Below are 18,244 nucleotides of genomic sequence, written 5' to 3' on the forward strand. Positions count from 1 at the left end.
ATTTTAAGCAAGAGATTTCCTAGCAAGAGATTTTCTATGTATGACAACTTTTGAACAAAAATTTTTTTGTCGATTAAGTAAAGTTTTTACACAAATTGAAGTTTTTACCAACGGTTTGAGAGTGATGTTTCATAAAGTAAATGCAATGATTGGATGGTAAACTCTTTTACCAAGGGGAGGCATCCACCCCCCTTCAGAGTTTCACTTTTTCTGAGCATTTTTCAGACGGCATTTGCTCTCTCACCACTGGTATTCATTACTGCAGTCAGTTTTCTATTTATCTATCATAGTTACTTCACTGACTAGTGTATATATATGTCCCTGTAAGCCTTTTTTGACATACATTCATCTTTAGCATTAACTTTTAACATTCAACTTTAAACTTTCGTCCATTTTTCTGCTTTCTTCTCAAAATCTATCTATGTCCATGTCTTCCCTTCCCATCTAACCATGTGTACCATTTCCTCCCTCTTTCTTCTCCCCTATTCCCATCTAACCCTAAGAAGCATTTATTTTTCTCTCTTCCATGCCACACCTATTGCTGTGCACAATCTATTCCCTCCATCTCCCCTTCCCTTCCATCCCTGTGCACCATCTCATCCCTCTCCCATCGTGAGACATCTGTCTTCCCCCTTCCCCCTCATATGGTCTGGCATCTTTCTCCTCTCCTTCCCATAGTCTGGAATCTCTCTCCTCTCCTCATGATCTGGCATCTCTCTTCTTCATTTCCTTTTCCTGTGGTCTAACATCGCTTTCCTCTCCTTTCCGTGATCTGGCATCTCTCTCCTCTCCTTCCTGCAGTTTGGCATATCTCCTCTCTCCTTCCCTTCCATTCCCTGGTCTGGCATCTCTCTCCTTCCCATTCCAGTGGTCTGACATCTTTCTCTTCTCTCCTTCCATCACCCATCTCCAGAATATGACATCTCTTCCTTCTTTGAGTCATCTCTCCTCCCTCTCAGTGTAATATTTCTCCTTCCCTCCTCTCCACCACTATTATGTCCAACAATTCTCCCTTTTTCTGCTTTTCCCCATGTATACCATCTCTCTTTTCCTCTCATTCCACACACCTATGTCCAAGAATTTTCTTTTTCTCTTCCCTCACCCACTGGGAGCATCTCTCTTTCCCTCCCTTCCTAATTCCCAGCCTATGCAGCCTCTGTCCTTCCCAACCCCCTTCCCATCCCACGCAGCATCTGTCCGTCTTGCTTTCCCAACTCCCCTCCCCTCACAGCCTGTGCAGCAGGTCCTTCCCAACCTCAGCCCTCCCCTCTCAGCTGGATCCTACAGTATGACCTGTCCCCAGTTCCCGACTCCCCCATTTACCACCTCCCCGCTGCTAAAATTTTAAATCTTCAGGCAGCCGATGGGAAGCCGGCCTCCCACCATCAGCCTGCCCTGGAAGTGTTCTTTCTGCAGCACTTCCTCTTCTTACTTAGGCAGGACACTGCAGAAAGATTTTTAACTTCAGCTGCAGGGAGGTGGTAGTGCGGGCCACATAAAATGGCCAGGTGGGAAAGATTTGGTCCGCGAGCCTTGTGTTTGACACATGTGCTCTACAGAGATGTCACTACTTAGCACCTCCATGCTGACAAAGTCAGTTAATCTGATTGCTGTTATCACTGGCCTTATCTTAGAGACAGTTAGCACTATGATCTTTCAGCTTGCGATCAGGATGCAGTGTGCTATATACACAGCCTCTAAGGATATCCAGTTGATGGTTTGTCAGGTAACTTGTGATATGCAGACCAAGAGATACTGTATGTCCTATATTCCAGCAGTATATGGGATATACTAGCACCCAAGTAAGTTAGCAAAACTCCATACTGAACTTCATACATTCCCTTGACCAGTGCTCAGCCCATCATATGCTGTGAAGTGTAAGCTCAACACACCATGCATATGCAGACAGCTTTAGAAACACCTCAGGGGCAGGCCACACAGGAGATGGGTGTCATTTGTGGTGGGACAGGGAAGAAGGGCATAACTATTTAACCCCCCCTCCTTTAAAGGGAAGGGTTTTTAAGACACAGAAAGAGCAAGAAATCTCTGGCCAAAGGGGATTTTGAAAAGCAGAAAAGCTCTCTGACTATGGTAAATTGTCTAAGAGAGAAAGAAAACACTTTAACTGACATTTTGCTCTTACAGCAGCCTGTGAAAGGTATGTATTCATTTACATCACTGAGTCTAGGGGGAAAGTGAGCAGCTCAGTGGGTGAGATATGTAAATTGCTCACTGGGAGAAAAGACAGACTGGCAGCCATGGCAGCCATTTTAGAATCATAGCCACTAGGGGTAGGAGTGAGTGGGCTTTGCTCCTGTTCCTTTCACGCCATTGGACCACCAGGGACTGGGGCTTATCCTGAGGAATGGGTGGAAGGGAGGATGTATCAATGCAGGGAGATGTCTAACCTTGAAGGGGGCTACTCCGGGGATGAGGGGGGTGAGGGGGTATACTTGTGAGGGAGAGTGTATGAGAGGAATATGGAAGAAGACAGTGCAATTATTTTTTATATGGGTCCTGGCTAATATTCAACTGATGCATGCATAACTACCCAGCCAAAATTATGTAGGACAACTTTTGAGCTGTCCTATATTTGCTCATGTACAGTAGCTATTTGGGTGGGAGGGGGCCATTGCTGTTTAAAAAAAATAGCAAGGTGAGTTGTCCTCCTTCAGTGGGCCCCCCTCACAGTTTCGGGCCCTATGCATGTGCCTACTGGGCCTATTGATTAATCCAGCCCTGTATGGATGTACTTTCTCTGTCTCTTCTGGACTCACAAAGTTTTTGTGCTTGGAGCAATGGAGGGTTAGGCAACTTGCCCAGGGTCATAAGGAGCTGTGGTAGGAACTGAATCCAGTTCCCCAGAATCACAGTCTACTTCACTAACTATTAAGCTACTCTGTGGTTCTTTACTATTATTACTGCTGGCATTGCTGCAGGTCCTGCGCAGGGGCGATGTGACCGCAACAGCCCAGCAATACAGTCAGTTAGCAGGTGGGAAGAGAGATACTGGACAGAGCTAGCCCTGAGGTCAGTGGTTGGCAGAAAATAAGTCCAGCAGTTAAGACGTTGGAGGTGGGGTAGAGAAGTAAAAACATAAGAATTACCGCTGCTGGGTCAGACCAGTGGTCCATCGTGCCCAGCAGTCCGCTCACGCAGCAGCCCTTAGGTCAAAGACCAGTGCCCTATTTGAGTCTAGCCTTACTTACATATGTTCTGTTCCAGTAGGAACTTATCCAACCTTGTCTTGAATCCCTGGAGGGTGCTTTCCCCTATAACAGATTTCTACCACTCCTTACGTTTATACAGAATCTTTTCCCTTCTAACTTTAGCGAGTGCCCTCTCGTTCTCTTCACCTTGGAGAGGGTGAACAGTCTCTCTTTCTCTACTAAGTCAATTCCTTCTTGCCCCCCTATACCTATAAACATCAATACACCTACGCAAAAACGAAACAAGCCAAATTAGTACAGTTCTATCCTACACAGACATTCAACACTAACAGAATACCTGGCCTCTTTCACACATTCAGAAGTAATCTTTCACACTTTTTTAAAATTCATGTATTGTTTGGAGTGGGGGTGTTTCAATTTTACATCTGACCTACATATGTAGACTTGCTCTTCTAATATATTGGTATCATCTCAATGTTTGCATTTCCACATTGATCTTTTCATATACATAAACTACCTAAAATGTGTTTTTGTACAGATGTTTGACAAGGTGCTGAAAGTCAATTATATTTTGCAGTTATAATGCTTCATTTTTCACTCATCCAATTGGAGGTTTGTGAATAGAGTAACCATTAGATTTTGGCAATAATTGTCTGGAGGTTGATGGGGGGCTGGGGGAGAGTTGTTATTTGGGAAGTCTATAAAGTTAGGTTTTGTTATTATAATATTAGGTCTAGTTTTATTTTTTTGTTCACAAAAAGGGGGGTGGGATGGGAGAGAGTACGGGAATGAGTAATGCCAGGTCCCTAGGTTATTAAGAGGGTGGAGTGGTCTGTCTCTGGAGTCAACCTTAACTAGGGCCGGCTCCGTGAATGAAGCACAAGTGGGGGCATGGCAGATTGGGGGGGGCGAAGGAAGGGGTTTGTTTTGAGGATGTTTAGCTTTAAGCTTTGGGCTTGGAGTCAGGGTTGATTAGGAGGCTCAACTGTATGTTATGAAGTGGTTGCAGTAGTGGTGGTGGTGGTGGTGGGGGGGGGGGGGCAAGGAGTAGAGCAGTGGTATTTAACCCAGTCCTCAGGGACCACCTGTTCAGTCAGGTTTTCAAAGTCTCTGTCATCCATATTCATTGTGGATATTCTGAAAACCGACTGGTGGTCCCTGAGGACTGGGTTGAATACCACTAGAGTAGAGAGATGCATGTTGGAAATAGCTCACTCGGCAGTTGGGTGCATCATGGAGCTGCTCCCACTGCGTTTGGCATCCCTCTTTCCCCCCCTGTTGGGATGACTCAGTTGGGCTTTTGTATAGTTGTCACAGCTGGTGGGCGGGGGTGCCAGAGCCAGGGGATATTAAAGATGACGATTGTTTGCTTAGTTGGGGTTTTTTGGAGTATGTGGAGGACAGTTATTTGGGCATGGACCCGGCAGGTCCTGAAGGTGGAGCTGCCATGATGGAACATATTTCCGGCGCCTACCTTTCCCGAAGCCGTGATTCTATAAACGGCAATCACGTGATTGACACATGCTCTGCAGCCATTTGTAAGGTGGCTGCCGCCGACGGTACCATTTATAGAATCTGGGCCTTTGTGTATAACTGCTTGGCACAACCCTGCTCTATCCATGGTCCTCTCGCAGTTATGAACTATAGAACTTAGATGCTAACATTATAGAACACTGCCTAGTTATAGTTACATGTACAACTGCAAATTAGCGCCAATTAACTCCAACAATTGCCAATGATTGGTTAGTGTCAACTTGCCTTGATTAGGCAATTAAAAATTATAGTCATAATTGGTAGTGTTCTACAATCCGCACGTGCAATTTTCAGCGTTAAGCGCAATAATGTGTCTGCAAAACTAGAAAGCTAGGGGGGTATTGTACAGTTCAGACACTGAATCCCTATGCCAGACATCTGCCGAGGAGGAAGCAATCTGCATTGCTAATTCAGGCGAAATATTTTCATGTTCAACATGAATTCCAATTCTGGAGTACTGCTCAGCTAGCTGATTAAGCAACACTAGTACACAATTCTGATGAAATTAAAAAAGCTTACTCTAAGCTAACAGTTCCAAATCCTTCAACTTATTATACTGACATACTTATAATTTTGAATGAAATTATACACTGAGCCCATGTTTAACAAACGTCTTGCCAACTGGAGCATGTTTGCATGCTAGAAAATTTCTAGAGTAAATGAAACTCAATACCACTTGTTGCGTGTCTTCGGAAAGATTTCTTTTGTTACCTAAATCCGTTGAAACTCAGTTGACCTTGTCTTTATTTATTTATTTGTTTTTGGCTTTTATTAAAAGCATTAGTCCTGCACATGTTACTGTCTAAAATGTACAAAAATAAAATTTTCAAATTGCCATATGACTATACACCTAAATGAAATACTGATATGCAAGCAAGTGAGACATGTTTATGCTTCTTTGTTTGACGCATTGCAGTGAGCTCACCAATAGATCAATGCAGTTTAAAAAGCAAAAGTAAAGACTTTAAAAATTAGCAAGGAAAAGAATGCCAATAATTGTAAGGAAAAGTTCAAACAATCATACGTGCCATTCAGGGGAAGAAGGCATAAAAAGATAACATAAAAGGAAGGTATGCTTTCCAGAAGGCTGAAAGGAAATGCCCAAATGCTTCCTCAAATTAGAAAGGTTTTAAGAGGGATTTAAATTTGGAGTAAAGCTGTTCCCAATTGTTTGTAGGTGGCAGGAAATGTGGAGCAAGAAAGTAGAATGCTGTCTAGCAGTTTCAAGATATGTGAAGCTAGGTGAAGGGAGAGCCATAAGATGTGAATCCAAGGATGGAAGGGACCGAGTTGGAGTATAAAGTATTATATGGACTGAAAAGTAAGTTGGGATGCATTGGTGATAAACTTTTATTATTTTTTTCAACTGTAATTTTTACAAGATTTGGTCCTTAGTGGAGTTACAGGAGTTAACTGTGTTGGGTCCGCTGGAAAATAGTGATCATAATGTGATCAAATTTGAATTGATACCTGGAGTGACGTCACAAAAGAAATCTACTGTAGAGGCATTTAATTTTTGAAAGGGTGACTATGATAAAATAAGGAAAATGGTTAAAAAATTCCGGAACTTGGAGGCGAGGAGGATGGCAGTTTGAGTGCAGAGCTCCTCTCCCTGGACAATCTGCCTGCTTTTAAATATCAGCAGCAGTGGGAGATCAATTGCTTTTACACCTAAGCAGCAACGGGACCAACCCACCAAAAACCCACAGTCCCGGTCCTGCAAAAATATGAGCTCCACCCTCCCTGCAGTTCGCTAGGAAAATCAACTGCTTTTACACCTAAGCAGCAGCAGGACCGATCCAGCCAGGCATGTGAGCTCCTCCCTCTGCAGTCCATTGGAGAGATCAATCTACCTGCTTTTAAATATCAGCAACAGTGGGAAATCAACTGCTTTTACACCTCAGCAGCAGCGGAACTATCCGCAACTACCAAGAGCACACAGACCCGATCCAGCCAAGAGTGTGAGCTCCACCTCCCCCTGCAGTCCACTAGGAAGATCAACTGTTTTTTACACCTAAGCAGCAACAGGACCAGCCACCACTACCGAGAGCCCTTTGCCCTGATCCAGCCAAACAAGTAAGCTCTTCCCCCAGCATTCCGTTGGAAAAATCAATATGCTTGCTTTTAAATATTATCAGAAGTAGGAGATCAACTGCTTTTACACCTAAGCAGCCTATAATAGGAGCCCTTGCCCCGATCCAACCAGGCATGTGAGCTCCTCCCCCTATATTCCGTTTAAGAGATCAATCTACCTGCTTTAAATATCAGCAGCAGTAGAAAAACAACTGCTTTTACATACAAGCAGCAGCGAGACCTACCGCAACCACCAAGAGCCCACAGACCCGATCCTGCCAGGAGTGTGAACTCCTCCCCCTGCAGTCCATTGGAGAGATCAATCTGCCTGCTTTTAAATATCAGCAGCAGTGGAGATCAACTGCTTTTACACCTAAGCAGCAACGAGACCAGCCACAACCACCGAGAGCACACAGACCCGATCCTACCAAGAGAGTGAACTCTTCCCCCCATGCAATCCGCTAAGAAGATCGACTGTCGGCTCCGGGCGGCTTTCCCGCAGAGGAGAGAATCCTGCATTCACCGTGGGCCTCATCTGGGGCAGCCTCCTTGGAGCGGCTGGGGCATGGGCAGTGTGTCTGGGAGGGAATGCATGGATGGGAGAACATCGCAGGGGAGGAGACATAGGCATCCTGGGACTGTCTGCCAAGTCTCTTCCCTGAAGAAGCCCTTTCTGGAAACGTCAATCGCTCCTCCTAAACTTACTTGCTCCACTTCATCACTGACGCTGAAACCGTGGATTGAAGACAAAGTTTTATTTTATTTTTCTTTCCAGCTTATGATTTATCTTTAATCTTATCTATTGTTTTGCCTTTTGTCTTTGTTTTGTTCTATTTCTATCATTTAAATTTCTCCAGAATTCTACTGTTCAACGGCTCCCCCTTCTGCTTCTATTCCTTTCTCTCCTCTCTTCTATCTTCCAAAGTATTTAGATCAATGCTGTCTTGTTAAAATGTTTATTTTATTTTTATTTTTCCTCTAACTCTACTTTTCACTTCTCTATTACCCTCCAGGTACTTTAGTTAGATTGTGAGCCTTCGGGACAGTAAGGGAATTTTTCAAGTACCTTTCTTATTTCTAATCTTAATGTATATTTTCTGTAAACCGCTTAGAACCTAACGGATGTAGCGGTATATAAGAAATAAATTACATTACATTACATTAAAAAGAAGCTATAAGGATCAGTTGCAAAGGTTAGGACTGTAAACCAGGCATGGATGTATTTAAAAATGCCATTGTGGTATCTGTTTTTGCTATTTTCTTTATACATGTTAATCTATTAAAGGTTCTCCCATAATCTTTCTTAGTCCTCCCCCCATAGGAATTATAGTGGTCTGAGGAAGTGTATTGTTTATTCTTCTAAGTATTTACCTGATAGTTATATTATTTTGCACTTTATTTCTTTAACAAGTGGTGTAACTTGTAAATGGTTTAAAATAATAAAAATAAATTTTTTAAAAAAATGCCATTGTGGAAGCCCAGAACAGATGTATTCCAAGCTTTAATAAAGGTGGAAAAAAGAGGAAATGAGAGTCAGCATGGTTAAAAGGTAAAGTGAAAGAGGCTATTAGAACAAAAAAAATCCTTTAAAGAATGGAAAAAGGATCCGAATGAAGTAAATAATAAGAAATATAAGCACTGGCACGTTAGATGCAAAGCAGTGATAGGTATATTGGAAACATAAAACCTGTGAGGGAATCTGTGGGACCATTGGATGATCAAGGAGCAAAAGAAGCACTAAGGGAGGATAAGGCCATTGCAGAAAGACTGAATGAATTATTTCAGTCTTTATGGAAGAGATCTACCTGAACCAGAAATGGTTTTCAAGGGTGATGATGCGAAGGAACTGAAAGAAATCTCGATGGATCTGGAAGATGTACTAAGCCAAACTGACAAGTTAAAAAGTGATAAATCACCTGGACTGGATGGTATTCAATACATCCTAGAGTACTAAAAAAACTCAAACATGAAATTGCTGACCTGCTGTTAGTGATCTGTAACCTGTCTCTAAAATCATCTGAAGTATCTGAAGATTGGAGGGTGGCCAATGTTACACTGTTTTTCAAAAAGGGGTCCAGGGGAGATCTGGGAAACTACAGACCAGTAAGCCTGATTGCAGTGCCAGGCAAAATGGTGGAAACAAGTATAAAAAATAAAATTGTGAAATACATAGACAAACATGATTTAATGGGTCAGATGGGGCTGGGAGCAAAACCCACTTGCTGCTCTCCCTTATGGCTACCTGCAGGAAATGGCAGCTTGCGAAGCTTGTATAGTGGGGTAAAATGCAAGGAGCTTGTTCAGTCTCTGCTCTACACTTACTTCTCAGGGCAGACACTTGCCATACAAGCTCTGTATTACAAGCAGTGCCAGATAGCATGCCAAAATAAAAATAAATAAATAGATAAATAAGGTGGCAGTGGCATATCACCTGTCACATCTCTGTGCACATTCGATCCTCCCTGAGACCTCCTGACCCTCCCCCACATAGCTGATACCCTCCCCAACAGATGCCCATATATATCTGATCACTCCTCTCGACAAATTTCTACTCTAAAGTGCCATACCCCATCCCTGTATGATTCCCTCCTTGTCCACCGACGTGCTAACCTCGCTAGCACGGCTTGATAAAAGGAGCCCTATTTACATTTGTGCTACTAATTTTATCGCACATGCCTTTCCCTATCTTTAGGTTTAGAAAGGACTCGCACCTCCCCATATATCCTACCCACAGCTCCCCCTACACCCTGCTGCTGGGTATTCAGCTAAAATCAGTAGAATAGTTAGCAACCCCACATAAGTTTCTTCTGATATTCAGGTTTAGAGGACACCCCACATATGCCACCTCCTTTGGTCCCCTCCCCCCATTCTTCTGGGTGTCCAAACAAGAACTAATTGTTTTAAGTAGAGGAGACAATAGGCCTGTTTTAACCTTTGTATGTAGAACAGCCAACCAAGTATGTGCATTCCCTGCATTTGAAAAGCACAAGTCGATACATAAAACACAAATGTGAATTAAATATCAATTTCTTGGCTTTGGGAAATTTAATGGTTTTTGTTTCTTGCCAAACATAAATGCAAGGTTTATTTTTGTGTCTGCGTTATTAATTTTGGTGTCATCGCAGAAGGTAGAGTCGTCCTAGAGATTGGTTTATTTCCCCCTGACATTTGGGATGAATAACCCAGTGTAACAAATTATTCTGCATGCTGGAGTTTAAAGCTTTTCAAGTGGAATCCAAGTTTTAGCATCAGGAACCAATTAAACGATAGTTAGATCTGACTGAAAAATTAATGGTCCAGAACAGAAACTGTGTAGCGTTCTTTCCTTTCTTTCTAAGTTCCTATTTGCTGTGTTTCTGCTTCAAATAAAAAGCTGGATGCCACCCAATAAACCATGGAGCTTCATGTTGCTTTTTTTTTTTTTTTGCTGTTAATTTCACTAGTTGAGCTTATAGCCACACCCTGAATGAAAGAGGATTTGATGAGAACATATCAGTTTCTTCAGCTCCTCTATGACCATTTAGGTGTTTACAGGTGGTTAACCCTGTTTTGGCTGCCTGATGTGCTGCAGTTATATTGCCATTGAAGTATATGTTGCTACTGCTGTCGCCTGAAGGAAACACCATGTAGTTTGTAAATCATTGTTACATAATTATGTCAGCTGGAATGATAGCCAGAGTGTTCAGGCTTTGTTTGTAGAGAAATGAGGCTTGCATTGATTTTCATTCTCTAATGCTCAACAGATCAACATTGGAGAGGCATTCATGTTTAATAAATCAGGTTGAAAGCCTTAATGTGTCTCGCCAGATTGTGGCGGCCTACAGCGGTATCTAAGTTTGGGAGGGATTGAGGCGGGGGTGTTTCATTTTGAATATATGACTGATGCCTCAATCGCTCTTCGTTCGAAAGGCAGTATCTGTTCTCTGGCTGTGATTCAAACATATCAGTAACCACTTTGCCTGCTGTACTTACTCTATCGGTCTCTTTGCCAGAAAAGATTTCATGGTTAACAGTATCAGAGGTATTTTTCTAATTAAATTATTACAGATTTACTGGAAAATCTTCTTAACATTTGCAAAGGTTGAATTTGTTCTCATCACCCTGCAAATTGTACTATGGTCTGGAAAGTATGTTTTGGCCAGAACTCACAATCTAATCACTTTCTACCCTCAAACTTACTTTTGCTGTGCTTTGTTTTTGTATGGGTTCTTGTTCAGGATATTGTTGGCATTTTGCACAAGGAAATTTACAGTACTCTTAATGCGACATGCCTCATTTCATCATAAATCTTTTTTACTTTATTCTAGAAGAGAGAACATAAAAGGATGGAGGGTTTCTTTAATTCTAGCATGTTTTTTCACTGTTTACTGCGCTTGATTTGTTTTGTCGTGAGAGACAAAAAATATACCCCCTCTTGTGTGGCTGCCACACAGCAAAAGCCCCGAAGCCCTTTAAATCTCTATGGGCTTTGGGGCAGTTACAGCAGCAGCAGCAGGGTGAGGGAGGTAGTTATATAGCAGGGATCTCAAAGTCCCTCCTTGAGGGCCGCAATCCAGTCGGGTTTTCAGGATTGCCCCAATGAATGTGCATTGAAAGCAGTGCATGCACCTAGATCTCATGCATATTCATTGCGGAAATCCTGAAAACCTGACTGGATTGTGGCCCTCGAGGAGGGACTTTGAGATCCCTGTTATATAGGATACCCTTGGATTCTGTAAACTTCTTATTCAGATTTGATGGTTGCAACAAGCTTTTTCTTTTTTTTTTTAAATCAGTGTCTTTTGTAAGTAATTTGGAAGTTTTCCGTTCTGTTATCTAAACTTTGTGATGTTCTCAAGTTGATTAATCACTACCAAACTGCACTGTGACATTTTCTCATTCAGAGCAGAATATTAATATGGTGCATTCTTTTCCTATGCAATGATCTAATATAACAATTTCTAACTGGCACCCTTTTAAAATAAAGCACCCAAGGCAGGTTCTCCTCTTCCTATTCTTGCTATGGGCTTGATCCCTATATATCAGTAGCCTCAAACTCGCGGCCCGGGGACCACATGTGGCCCACCAGGTACTATTTTGAGGCCCTCGATATGTTTATCCTAATCACAAAAGTAAAATAAAACAGTTTCTTGATCATATGTCTCTTTAGCTATAAATTACAATATTATTAAGACTTGGCCAAAAGGAAAGATTTATAAACTATAAAACTGTCATTTCTTTAATAAGACATTAACTATTTTTTTCTGAGGCCCTCCAAGTACCTACAAATCTGAAATGTGGCCCGGCAAAAGGAGAGTTTGAGATCACCGCTATATTTCATGAAGCATCATTTTTTGCAAGAGTAACTTGAAGAACCTCAAACTTTGGCCCCAAGACATCTACAAGGGACATTCAATAATTTATCTGAGTATGAAAGAAGGTAGCAAGCATGTTGAAACAAGTCTGTGCATATTGTGACATGTCTCAAGGTTACTTATGCACAGCTGTAGCTCACTGCAAGTCTAACATTCCAAGAGACAGGATGTCAGGAGAGTCTTTGTGTGAATCAAGGAAGAAACTGCTAAATCTGGAGCACTGTTCAATGATAACATTTCTCACAAAAGAAAGGAAAAAGCCAAAGGAGATCCACAACCCATGATTGCAGTTTATGGTGAGTCTGCCCCATCATCCTACAAAGTAAAATTTTGGAGCAAGCAGTTTAAGTGGGGTAGAGAGTCCGTTGAAGATGACCCTCACACTGGATGGCCTATGGAAGCAATTTCCACAGAAATGTGCAAGAAAGTTGAGGATTTAATTTTGTCAGACAGACGAATTAAGGTTTCCTGAATATCTGAAGAAATGGGCATCTTGGCAGGCACAGTTTGGAAAATAATTTATGAAAAATTGGGCATGTTCAAGGTCAGTGCAAGATGAGTTCCAAGAACGACGATGCCATGTTAGAAGGCCACGAGGCTCCAGTGCTGTCAGGAGAACTTGGAGATACACTATGAAGACCAAATTAATTATTTTCATCGTTTGGTGACTGGAGATCCTGAGTCCAAAATGGAATCAATACAATGGAAGCACAATTCATCTCCCACCCCACAAAAGCTCAAGCCAGACAAATCTGCAGGCAAAGTCATGGCAACTGTTTTCTGGGAACCTGGAACCCCCCTCTCCCCGTCTTATAGTTGTCTCTGAAATTGTGGAACATAAATTTAAAAAAAAGGGAAGGAAAAAGCCTCAAATAGCCACATGGCTGTTTGTTTAGCTTCAAGGGCTAAACCACTCTACCATCATCGACATAAAAATCCTTCCAAATAGCAAACACTTATGCCCAAAATGTTATTCCCCAAATGTTTTAAGAATAATGCTCATGCATAATCTTCACTTATCTGGCAAGTGATCAGCATAGGTAGTGTGCACTTTGCAATTTAATGTTCCATTTCTTCAGTTCTTTCCTGTATGCTCGACAGCCTTCAGCATTGGCCAGCGTCTCGCTTAAACTTCTTCAGGGCCAATAGACAAAAAGGCTGTGACAAAAAGAACTGTAACTACACGGATCCAACAAAACCATCTTACACCTCAAAACAACTGTACTTGCTGCTGAAACTCATGGTGCAGTGGATCCTCTAACAAAAAAAAGACTTCAATTCACACTCATTCAAAAAAAAAAAAATGGAGATGATTTATAACCCTGACATCAGATGTCTTCTGACTTGCCCACCAATCAGAACACCGAAAAAATTTAAGGAGACTGTCATTTAGAAAAAGAATTATTATTATTTTTTTTTAATCTTTATTGATTTTCAAACTTTGACAGTGCAATACAATTAATTGAACATAAAATACTGCATTTAGAAAATGAATTCTTGTCACTCAAAAGTGGAACTATAACACTTAAAAAAAGGACTATATTTTTTAGAAAAAAAGAACTCCAATCAATCCTCAAATTGAAACCCTTGGAGGGGCATAATAATAAAAAAAGTCTAAGTCTCCTTTTGGCTTAAGTCCGTAGATGCTGAAGTTGGCAGCAGGGAAATATCCTTTCTCAGAAAAACCCATCCAAATTGAGGTTGTTTTTTTTTTTTTACATATTGGCCTACCTGCACATTCAGCAATCTACTGGCCCTATACCACATTCCCGATCAAAAAAATCACCCAAGCCCAAACGCCCAAACCCAGACCTTTTAGGCGAAGCAGGGGCCAGTCCTTCACCTAAAAGCTGGATTCTGTAACCGGCATCTGCCAAAACCAACACCGGCTACAGAATCCCCCCCTCCCCGCAACGATCATGGCAGGAGAGATGCCCAAACTCTCCTGTCCGAATTTATGCCACTGAATTAATACTGAACCATATATCCACTCATGAAAAGTACTAATTACTAATACTGAAACCTTAACACACTTTATATAGAGCTATATGTTCACCGCTTAGCATATAGCAGCTACATATATATGAGATTTTTTGTATGAACCTTCAAAATGCAGCTAGGCATTTCATACTACTGGCTGCTAGGGTCTTCGTCAGTCCAATCATTTATTGAAACTTTTTTTTCTTTAATAGCTGTTAGCTTCAGTTTTTGTATTTTCTTGTTTTTTTTACCTATTTTTCTTTATCCATAAAATTAGTGGAAACCACTTAGCTTATAGTGGATTTTTAAATTTCGTCTATGCCACCTCTCCTATGATATCACTTCCTAGGCGCGGATCCAGCAAGTGACATCAGAAGAAGTGCCAATGCAGACGCGACTGCAGGTTGGGGGTTTCTGCTTGTGCCAGGAACATTACAGAGGTACGGTGGAAGGGAAGCAGCACACGTGCACAGCAGTGGAGGGGCAGGGTAGGAGCAGGGGGGGCAGAGAGGAGAACGGATGTTGCACCCCTACCAAGACGGCACCTGGGGTGGACCGCCCCCTCCCCTAACTATGCTACTGCCTATGATGCCCTTTCTCTGCTGCTCCTTCTCTGCCCACTATGCCATGACTAAGAAGAGATGATGGACCAGGGAGCAATTATGGCATCACCACCTCCCATACATCCTGTACAGTTGTAGCACTCATGCACCTCTCAGTACAGCCCTGTATAGACCTTCAATTTTTTAAAAATATATATATTTATTGGAAACCTCAGGAACAATATATACAAGTAAATGCAAGCAAATAAGCACAAAACACATAAAACAAAATGATAAGAACAATTAAAGAACACATTTTTTGTATACCACCATCCACTTTACTATATAATGCTAAATATGCTACCCAATCAACCCAATAGCTGTCAAACAGACCATAGATAAAGGACAATCATGATGCCTATAGTTATAAGTGTGTCTGATCCAAGCCCCCAGTCAGAGCAGGCCCTTGAAATTCTGGCATAGGAGCCAAGGCAAAGACCAGAGTAACCAACATAAAGGTTCCCCAAAGTATGAGTAGTTTTTCCCCTCCTGTTTACCCATATCCCACCCCACCATCTACCCCCTGGATCTCACAGCCCATGATGTTTGAAAAAAAAAAACAAAAAAAAAGAAAGAGAAAGATAAGAACACACATTGAGGTCACATGGATCTTCTCTGCTACATAACACCAGGAAAATGGAGCACCACTAAACCAGAACTTGAAGACTTTATATTCCAAAACTCACTAGTGTCAACACATAACCTACTCCCTGGAGATTTAAACCTTCACCTCGAAGACCACTCCTCCAAACAAGTTGAAAGCCTACTCTCATACCTCAAAGCCCCTATTCTACCTGATACTTGACCCCCGAGACACTCACAAAAAAGGCCACCAACTTGACATTGCTGCATACATGGCCCAACATCCCCACACAACAGAAATCCATATCTCAAACGGGGCTTGGCATCGTTTCCTCTGGTCAGACCACTACATGTACACCTTCAACATCAATTGGGCTCAAGGCAAAATCAAACAAGAACCCCAAAAAACTACCTTCAAAATCTGACAAAAAAATCGAGCCTGCCACATTCTGGATCAAAGCAGACTCCGGGATCAAATCCATAGACCCCAAAGAATTTGTGACCCGATGGCACTCTCTAAGCAAAGCATTCCTGGATGATCTGGCACCAGTACACATGAAGAACAGAATCTGCAGGCCATCCAACAAATGATTCGACACTGAATTTCTCCAATTCAAAAGGCAATGCAGACAACTGGAAAGAGATTAGAGAAAAAAGAACCAGGAACACACCAAATTAGCATGGAGAAGCCTAATAAAACAATACAAGATCAAACTCAAGGAGAAACGAAAAGTATACTACTCCAAACAGGTAGGCTTGAAAGTCCAAGATACAAAAAACTATTCAAACTAGTAAAAAAACCTCAAAGATACCAAACCATACCTAACCGCACAAGGAAACCACCCATCTTCAGCCACCCAACTAGCAGAATACTTCAAAAACAAGATCACAACCACCAGGACCACCTTCAACAACACCCCAAGTCTCCTTGACAAGATAATAATATACCCTGCAACAGGAGAAGCCATTGCTGCAGACAGGACGTGGATGAACTTCCCATCAGTACAGTGGCCTAACCTGATCCAACTCTATAAAAAATACTGTCGAGCAGCATGCGACCTGAACAACTGCCCCACATACCTGATAAAAACAGCTTCCCCCAAATTTAGATCTCACCTCATGCAATGGGTACAAACTATGCTCACAGGACCTTGGTGAGATCATAATCACCCCAATTATGAAAAAGCAAAAAGGCTCAATAGATCTCCCCTCCAACTACAGACCCATCACCTCAATACCAATATACGTTAAACTAATAGAAGGCCTAGTTGCACAATACCTCACAAACTCCTTGGAAGATACCAACCTACTTCACCCCTCACAATCTGGGTTCAGAAGGAACCAAACACAGCATGAAGACACTACTAGGAACCTTCATAGACACAGCCCGATAGTACCTAAGTAAAGGCAGAAGGATGTTGATAATTCAACTTGATCAACTCTGCAGCATTTGACCTGGTAGACCACACCATACTACTACAAATACTAGAAGCCATAGGGATCTCAGGCAGGGTACACACCTGGTTCCAAGGATTCCTTAAATCAAGATCATACAGAGTCAAGACAAACAATCTTAAATCAGACTCCTGGTCTAACCTCTGTGGCATTCCCCAAGGGTCTCCACTATCTCCAACGCTCTTCAACCTCTTTATAGCCTCTATTGGGTCCAGACTAGATAATCTAGACAAAAAATCATTCAACTATGCAGATGACATCACCATGCTCCTCCCCTTCGACCCACCAGCCTCCACCTCAATAGAAAAACTGAAAAAACACTAGAAACTGGAAAAATGGATGATAGATCACAAACTAAAAGCTGAACTCAGATAAAACAAAATTTCTTTTGCTAGAAAAGGACAAAACCCTATTCATAACAGAATTAGAAATAAACGCTACCAAATACCCAATACAGCCCACCCTAAAACTCCTCGGAGTGATGATAAACAGATGCTGCACCATGCAAGTTCAAATCAAAAAGACCATCCAGAAAGCCTTTATAGTCATGTGCAACCTGAGAAAAATAAGAAAATTCTTCGCCAGAGAGCAATACAGGCTCATAGTCCAATCCCTAGTCCTGGGACTTTTGGACTACTGCAACATCCTCTACCTGCCATGCCCCGCAAACATGATAAAACAATTACAGATAGTACAAAACACAGCCCTCAGACTGATCTACTCACTAAGCAAAGATGGCCACATCACAACCGCATACCTAGACTCACACTGGCTACCTACACAAGCACTATTCAAATTCTACTGTCTATTATTCAAAGTAATGAACGGCACTGCCCCACCTACCTAATCAATTGTCTAAACTGGAACAAATCAACCAGGCCAAGGAGAACTCGTACCTCATTTACCCACCCCCAATCAAAGAAGATGTATGACAACCTACTAGCAACGCAAGCAGTGAAACTTGATCACCACCTCTCCAACATGCTGACAACAACGACCGACTAGAAAAGAAATCAAAACCTTGTTATTCAAAAAATTTATCAAGAAATCCTAACACATCTCCATGACTATTCCCACTCTCGTAAATTTCCCAGCAAAGTCTCAACCATGTAAACAGCACCCTAATTTGTAATTTTCCTGGAAATGTCCAGTTATCTTTTTTTGTAATCTGCCTAGAACTGCAAGGTATTGGCGGAATAGAAGTCACTAATGTAATTTAGACTCTCTTCAATAGTATCTTTTTCTTTAAATCTAAAGTCAAAGGGCTCCTTGTACTATGGTGGGATAGCGGTTTTAGTGCGTGCTTAGCACATGCTACATTGCTGTGCGTACTACACGCTAATGCCTCCATAGAGCTTGCGTTAGTATTTTTCGTGTAGCGTGGGGTTAGCTAGCGCACCTTAGTAAAAGGAGCTCAAAAAGTCCAATGTCTGACCAATATGCTGATTTAGAAAACATTTGTCTGTAGAGAAACAAGTTTTTTTGTTTTAGATAT

This window comes from Geotrypetes seraphini, chromosome 1 (assembly GCF_902459505.1).
Source record: "Geotrypetes seraphini chromosome 1, aGeoSer1.1, whole genome shotgun sequence".
Lineage (NCBI taxonomy): Eukaryota > Metazoa > Chordata > Amphibia > Gymnophiona > Dermophiidae > Geotrypetes > Geotrypetes seraphini.